Here is a 7,496-nt window from a genome sequence, read left to right on the forward strand (position 1 = left end):
AAGTTACAGCCAGAGTAATCCTTGGAGGCAAGGGTGGAAAATTTCTGTCTTGCATGCCTTGCATGCTTTGCACATGTTACTAGGAGTGGCTATTTTTTTGAGAGCTACACAGTGGAAGGTCAGCAAAAGAATAGTAGACCCTCAGTCAGATATTTTGACACAGTGACTGCAGTAATCCATCCAAATGTTTCAGAGATTATGAAGATGATACAGGATAAGGGAAATGTCAGACTCCACACAACATGTGTCATACTTGACTTGAAGGGACCTAACAACAAAACTCAATTTCTAAAGTCTGAAATGGATAAAATATGCATCAAGATGCATTAATATAATTGGTAACTAGAATTTAAAAGTTGGAAACAAAGAATGAATAATGAAGTCAGAGATTACATGATGGAATTTTGTACAATTGATGATCTATTCAACATTAATAGTTTAAAAATAAAAACCATAAAGGGAAACCATAGCATGAACCTCATCTGATTAAATATGAGGTTCATGCTCAGTAATCAAATTGACTACATCTGTGGGTAAGTTCAATGTCAGATCAAAGCCAGGGGTGTACTGTGAAACAGATCATCAGTTGCTCGTGTGCAAGATAAACTGAAATGTAAGACAGTGGAAATAAGCACATGAGAGCCAAAATACGACCTTGATTATATTCCATCTAAATTTAGATAAATAAAATAATGGATTCTGCTTTTTTCTCTGCCTTGAACAGCAATAACTTAAGACAAGTTGTCAGACGGTATCAAGGACCTCATATATGAAGAAAGTAAAAGATCATTATCAAAAGATAGGAGAGAAACAAAAGACCAAAATGAATGTCAGAGGACACTCTGAAACTAGCTTTAGAACAAACGAGCTATAATTAAAGCAATAAATGATGAAGAGAGCCAAATTGAATATTTCAAAGGACATCTCAAAGAGACAAAGTATAATAATAAATTGTGAAAAGACCTGGAGTTAGAAAACTATAAAGAACATTGTCTGCATGTCTCAAGATAAAATAAAAAAAAAATCATTCCTCAACTTGAAATATTCAATGATTCTATAGGTACAATGTTGAATTATGCACAAAATACCCAAGGAATATGGAAGGTCTACACAGTCACCATACCAAAAAGAAATGATCAATATTCTAATTTTTTTTTTTATCATTAACCAGTCTTTTACTATTAAACTTAAATGGCCAATTAAGACAAACAGTTCTGAGACCGTTCTTCCACCACTGATTAAGACTGGGGTGGCAGGTGTTACGGGTAATATTTATTTAGCCTTCTGAGCTTTCTGAGCAGACTTGGTGACCTTGCCAGCTCCAGCAGCCTTCTTGTCCACTGCTTTGATGACACCCACAGCAACAGTCTGCCTCATGTCTCGGACAGCAAAACGACCCAGAGGAGGGTAGTCAGAGAAGCTCTCCACATACATGGGCTTGCCAGGAACCATATCCACAATGGCAGCATCCCCAGACTTCAGGAATTTGGGACCATCTTCCAGCTTCTTACCAGAACGGTGATCAATCTTCTCTTTGAGCTCAGCAAACTTGCAAGCAATGTGAGCTGTGTGACAATCCAGCACAGGTGCATAACCAGCACTGATTTGGCCAGGATGGTTTAAGATGATCACGTGAGCAGTGAAGCCAGCTGCTTCCATGGGTGGGTCATTTTTGCTGTCACCAGCCACGTTGCCACGTCGAACATCTTTCACAGAGACGTTCTTAACATTGAAGCCAACATTGTCACCAGGAAGAGCTTCACTCAAAGCTTCACGGTGCATTTCAACAGACTTTACTTCAGTGGTAACGTTGACTGGGGCAAATGTGACCACCATGCCAGGCTTGAGAACACCAGTCTCCACTCTGCCCACAGGGACAGTACCAATACCACCAATCTTGTAGACATCTTGGAGAGGCAGATGCAGGGGCTTATCAGTTGGATGAGTTGGTGGCAGGATGCAATCCAAAGCTTCAAGCAGTGTAGTGCCACTGGCACTGCCATCTTTCCGGGTGACTTTCCATCCCTTGAACAAAGGCATATGAGCACTTGGCTCCAGCATGTTGTCACCATTCCAACCAGAAATTGGCACAAAGTCTACTGTGTCAGGGTTGTAGCCAATTTTCTTGATGTAGGTGCTAACTTCCTTAACGATTTCCTCATATCTCTTCTGGCTGTAGGGTGGCTCGGTGGAATCCATTTTGTTAACACCAACAATCAGTTGCTTCACACCCAGTGTGTAAGCCAGAAGGGCATGCTCACAGGTCTGCCCATTCTTTGAAATACCAGCCTCAAATTCACCAACACCAGCAGCAACAATCAGGACAGCACAATCAGCCTGTGATGTTCCTGTAATCATGTTTTTGATAAAGTCTCTGTGTCCTGGGGCATCAATGATGGTCACATAGTACTTGCTGGTCTCAAATTTCCACAGGGAGATATCAATGGTGATGCCACACTCACGTTCAGCTTTCAGTTTATCCAAGACCCAGGCATATTTGAAGGAGCCCTTTCCCATCTCCACAGCTTCCTTCTCGAATTTCTCAATGGTTCTCTTGTCGATCCCACCACATTTGTAGATCAGATGGCCAGTCGTGGTGGACTTGCCCGAATCTACGTTTCCAATGACAACAATGTTGATATGGGTCTTCTCCTTTCCCATTTTGGCTTAGGTTTTGCGATGATATTCACCAACACCTAAGCTGTACTCTGGCAACAAACCCGTTGCAAAAAAGCAATATTCTATCTTTTTAGGAAGTAGAATATGATCAAGAACCAATAGCACTGAAGAAAGTGGCCCAGATTTCACTGAAGGGATTGGTGAAAAGTAAGGCTGTATACGGATCTCTGGGGACATAGATCATATGGAGTTGTCCTGCTGACCCAAAGGTTATACACATCTCTGACAATTGGAACATTCTGTATGATTTACAGCCTTGCAAACCCAATGTTTCAACTATGAGTCAATTTTGACTTGACAGCAATTAGTTAAGGAGAAAAAGGAATAGACAGAGTAGCAATTGAGGTGTTACAATGAGCAGATGCAGCTCTAGTTGTGCTCACTCATCTATTACAAGAAATTTGGAAGAGAGTTATCTCATCAACTGATGGAAAAGATCTATATTTGTGTCCACTCCAAGAAACCATGATAGTAGAGAATGCTGACATTATAGAACAGTATCATTAATATCACGTGCAAAGAAAAGCTTAAAGTAAATAATTGAAAAGCAACTGGAGCCGTACAGGGACAGGAAGCTGCCAGATATTTCAGCTGTATTCAGAACCAGCAATGGAATAAGTGATTTCTGACATCAGATGGATCTTGACAGAAAGTAGAGAATACTAGAAAGGGATTTACTTGTGTTTTATTGAGTACACAAAGTCATTTGCCTCCTGGATCATAATACATTATGTATAACACTGAGAAGAATGGGACTACCAGAGCACCTAATTATGCTCAAGTGGTGTGTGCATATATCAAAAAGTAATTATTCAGAATAGAACAAGGGGACACTACATGGTTTAAAACCAGGAACGATATCTATCAGAGTTGTGTCCTTTCACTATGCCTATTCATTCCTTGGAAACAGACATCTTGCTAGGAAAGATAGAGGGTCAGTGGAAAACAGAAGAGTTTCAACAAGATAGGTTGACACAGTGACAGCAAAAATGAGATTTCACATGACAATGGGCTTAAGACGGCATAGGATAGGGCAAGATTCCAAATTGTTGTTCACAGTGTTGTTATGATTCATCGTTTACTCAAGGGCTCCTAACATCAACAACCTCCAATATGCAAACGATACAACCTTCTTAGCAGGAAATAAGTGAGACTTGAAACACTTATTAATGCAGTTCAATCAAAGCCTGTAGTCTTAAGACTATATGACCGAAGTGTGGATTAGGATCAATGACCACAACCTGTATTATTAATCACTCCAAAGTATAAGAAACAAAAATCTTCACAATAGGCCCAATAGATAAGAGTATGTTATACAGAAAAACTTTTTAATAGTTTCTATTAGGACAAGAATCTAATATTAGCCATTTAATGTAAGGGAAACATGCAGGCACAAAGAAGAAAAAGGAAATGAAAAATAAAGCAGTGACAGTAGGTGGTAGAACTAATCAGCATGCAGTTCGAATCCACTAGCTCCTCCACATGAGAACGATGGGTAATCTCCTCCAATGGGATTAACTGCCTTTGAAAATCCAGTGGAGGCTCAGCTATGAGTCAGTTCTGGCTCAAAGGCAAACACAATGACACATCTAGAAAATCCCAGGCTCAGTTCCTTAGCAGTAATACTGGCAGAGAGATAGTTAAAGGCAGGAAGGAGAGAAATACTTTAAGAGAGACAAGATGGGTTTCATCATAGTAATTGAGAGAAAAAAGAACCCTAACAGGTTGTTTTTTGTTTAAATAAACTTCTATTCCTTGCTGGCTGTGTGTTTGCTTATTAACCTATGTGGTCACCCTGCCCCCCTTCTCCTGGGAATCTATATCTGCGGGTTGTGAAGAAATCGCTGAGACAGACACCACTGACAATTGTCAATTTCTTTCAGTTAGTTAGATCCACAAATAACACCTGTGGAAGCACCAATCAAAACCCAAAAAAATTAAATATTGCATTGGGGAAAATCTACTGCCAAGCACCTCTCTAAAATGCTTAAAGACAAAGGATGTCAGTTTAAGAGGTGTCTGACTTAGGCCAAGATAGTTTCATTTGCTTCAGGTGCATGTGAGAGTGGACAATGAATGAGAGGAAGACCTAAAAACTGATGCCTTTGAACTGTGTTATTGGCAAAGCATACTGAATATGTTATGGACTTCTGAAAGAAAGCATGAATCTGTTTTGAGGAAGTGAACCCAGGGTACCCTTAGAAGCAAAGATGGTGAGACTTTATCTCATACTTAGGGCAGTGTTATCAGGAGGAACCAGATCCTGGCAAAGGAGATCATACTTGGTAAAAATAAAGTTAGTACAAGAAAGGAAGAGTTTCATAGGGTGGGTTGACACAATGACTGCATCAATGGGCTTAAGTATAGCAGAAATTGTGAGGATGAAGAAGGAGTGAACAGAGCTGAATGCTATTGTAGGTAGGATCATGATGAGTCAGAGTTAAATCTAACAACAATAACAACATATATTACCATTTATTTTATATCTCCATCCAACAGAAGGGGGCTCTGGTAGCTTATTGGTAAAGGTAGTGTGCTACCAGTCCAAAAGGAGGTGATTTGAACCACCAATTGTTCCATGGGAGAATGATAAGCAATCTCCTCCCATGAAATCACAGCCTCTATAAGTCTGCTACAGGGTCAGTTATGAGTTTGCTCCTACCCAACAACAAGATAAGAACAACCACTACCAAACAGTGAGCTCCTTGGATGCAGCTATGTTTGTTTTCCTTCTCTCCTTCTCTATTTATTTCATTCTCAATACAAGTGATATCTTATACATAGAACTCAAAAATCAAACCCATTGTCATCAAATCAGATCCTGCTCATAGCTGACCTACAGTGGGTTATGGAGGCTGCAAATCACACAGGATTTTTCATTTTTTTCTCCCACAGTGGATTCAAGTCACCAATGAGGCATTCCCTTCACATTAGCAGTGTTAAATATTGACTGCACTCTCCCAACTCCCCTAATTTTTATAGTATATTAAAAAAATAAGCAAGAGAAAACTTCTTGATGGCTAAAAAAACCCCAAAATCCCTACACAACCTGAGTTTTTTAAAAAATTATCTTTACTTCATTTAATTTTTTCACCCAATTTTTTTTCCTTTGAAGGAAAGTATTTTGAAGCTCTGTCTAACAAATTTGGACACATATCCAGAAGGGACGAGTCCTTACAGAAGGACATCATGCTTAGAAGGATGGAGGCAGAGCTCAGCAGAGGAAGACCCTAGCACAGTAACTGGGTAATGGAGGTAGGTGTGTCAGAGTCAGTGAGACTGGCTCAGGATAGAGCAGGGTTCAGAGCTGCTATACCACAGGCAACTTGATCGCACATAAAACAACAAAACAAAATAACTTTTGTACAAACATTGTTGCTGTTTATTACTAACTTTAAATATTCTTGGTAATAATATTTTTATAAATACTTGTCATTACAACAACCAGAGTAAGTTTGTTTTTTTAAAAGAAATAAAGCTGTTGTTATGTACCATTGAGTAGGAATTGACCCACATCTAACCCTCAATCCCACGGAGCAGCTAGTGGATTCAAACATTGTGCCTTTGGATTGCCAATGCCATGCCTTACCACTAAGCTACCAGATCTAATTTAAGGATACAATGTAGAGGTAGAAAATTTTCATACCCTAGCATTGGCATCAATTTTATCTTCTTCTTCTTCTATCATCATTAGTCATTATCTCACATACTTTGAATATATTTCTAGAAGGGGTACTACTTAGAAAAGCACATCATGCTACAAAGGTGGAAGGCCAGTGAAGGAAAAGAAGATCCTCAATGAAATGAAATTACACAAGACTACAACAGTTATGGGTTGAAGTCTATCAGAGGTAGGGAAGATAACTGAAGAATAGGGTAAGATTCAGACTTGTTGTTTGAAAGGTCCCTATGAATCACAGTAATCTCAACAGCTCCTAGCAGCAACATCATCTTATGATACTTCATATGATAATTTAGAGAAACAAACAATTTAGAATCAATTGTCCTTTCAGAATATTTATCAAATGGATGAATTTATACTAAGAGTTCTTAGAGTAGCTATTAGAAGCCTATACATAGTAAGTAGTTGTTGGAACACTTATTTTGTTTTAATATTTTTCTCTTAAGACAGTATGAGAAAAAAACAAATCCAAAATTAATTAATTCTACTAGTCATAAGACAAAACAAAAAAATAAAAATTTTGTCACAAAAAATGATAGAAAAATTACATAAATTTCCTATTCTATGAGACCAACTCCTCCAAAACTAGGCATATACAAATACTACTCTAAGCAAGCATACAGGTTATTCTTTGGAATCAAATTGATTTTAAATAACAAAGTATTTAAAAGAGGTTATTCATTTAACAAACTACTGTCAAAATTCAAGTACATTCCAAATGCAAATAATAAAAAATACACATCTGAATTGGCTCAGTTCATAAGGCCTGGGGTTCTATTTTACTTTGCAGAGAACTCTTTGTTTAATACTAAACATCCCTTTATGTTGTTCTTTGCGGTTGAGTCTCTTGCAACTCATAGTGACTCTATTTAAAAAGAGCTCTGGGCCGCCCGCCGGGGGGAACGCACGCCACCGCCCGCCAGACTGGGGGAACGCTGCTGCCAGCCGGGGGAACGCACCCCGCCGCCGGCCAGGCCGGGGGAACGCACCCCACCGTCAGCCGGTGGGAACGCACGCCAGACCGGGGGAACACCGCCGCCAGACTGGGGAACGCCGCAAGAGGGACCCGGAAGAGACCCGGGGAGAGCAGCAGCCAGCCACCTGCCGCGGAACTCCAGAGGAGCGAAGACTGCCG

The 7,496-nt window shown here is 39.7% G+C and overlaps 1 pseudogene; it reads right to left on the reverse strand.

Moving 5' to 3' along the window:
- Positions 1–1,272: 1,272 nt before the first annotated feature.
- Positions 1,273–2,661, reverse strand: LOC102875037 (annotated as a pseudogene).
- Between the last annotated feature and the right edge of the window lie 4,835 nt (positions 2,662–7,496).

Source organism: Elephantulus edwardii, unplaced genomic scaffold (assembly GCF_000299155.1).
Source record: "Elephantulus edwardii isolate Elephantulus edwardi_28Jun2011 unplaced genomic scaffold, EleEdw1.0 scaffold00166, whole genome shotgun sequence".
In the NCBI taxonomy this organism is placed as follows: Eukaryota; Metazoa; Chordata; class Mammalia; order Macroscelidea; family Macroscelididae; genus Elephantulus; species Elephantulus edwardii.